The sequence below is a fragment of the Chinchilla lanigera genome, unplaced genomic scaffold (assembly GCF_000276665.1).
Source record: "Chinchilla lanigera isolate Chin_1 unplaced genomic scaffold, ChiLan1.0 scaffold00109, whole genome shotgun sequence".
NCBI lineage: Eukaryota > Metazoa > Chordata > Mammalia > Rodentia > Chinchillidae > Chinchilla > Chinchilla lanigera.
The window spans coordinates 3,672,029-3,672,826 of NW_004955510.1; positions in this window are offsets into that span (position 1 = coordinate 3,672,029).

Consider the following 798-nt stretch of genomic DNA (forward strand, 5'->3'; position numbering starts at 1 on the left):
TCACTGATGCAACTCCCTATAGGAAAAGCTCCTGTTCTGTATTCATGCCCACTTCCTTCCCCATTTGATCTCCATTTACTCAATTTTACCTGAACAATTCTTGTTGGCTAACCATAGTTTTGTTCCACCTTGTGAATTCTCATTCCCCCTCCTCCACCTTGGATCTGCCTCACCTCGTGGTTTTGCACTACAAAAGTCCCTAGAAAAGATAAATTCTTGGGCAAGCCATTTGGGCTCCCATGCTTCTGTCTCTCTCATGGACAGAAACTTTTTTCCCTCAATAAATACATTCTGCTCTTAACCTTTGTTGTTCTTAAAATTCATTCTTTTATTTTAGAGAACACAAACTCATCCCAGATACCTTGCAGGTTGGGAGTTTTTCTAACCTTTATCACCAGCACTCCACAGGCTGAGGCAGGAGGACTGCTGTGAGTTCAAGGCCAGCCTGGGCTACATAGCAAGACCCTATCTCAAAAAAACAAACAAAAGGCGGTACACAAGAGCAAGAAGAAAAACAAGGGCTGGGCTCGGTGGCCCATGCCTGTAATTCCACAGAGGCTGAGACTGGAGGATCACTGCAAGTTCAAGGCCAGCCTGGGCTACATACAGAGTTCAAGGCCAGCCTGGACTATATAACAAAGACCCTGTCTTGGAAGGAAGGAAGGAAGGAAGGAAGGAAGGAAGGAAGGAAGGAAGGAAGGAAAGAAGGAAAGAAGGAAAGAAGGAAAGAAGGAAAGAAGGAAAGAAGGAAAGAAGGAAAGAAGGAAGGAAGGAAGGAAGGAAGGAAGGAAGGAAAAG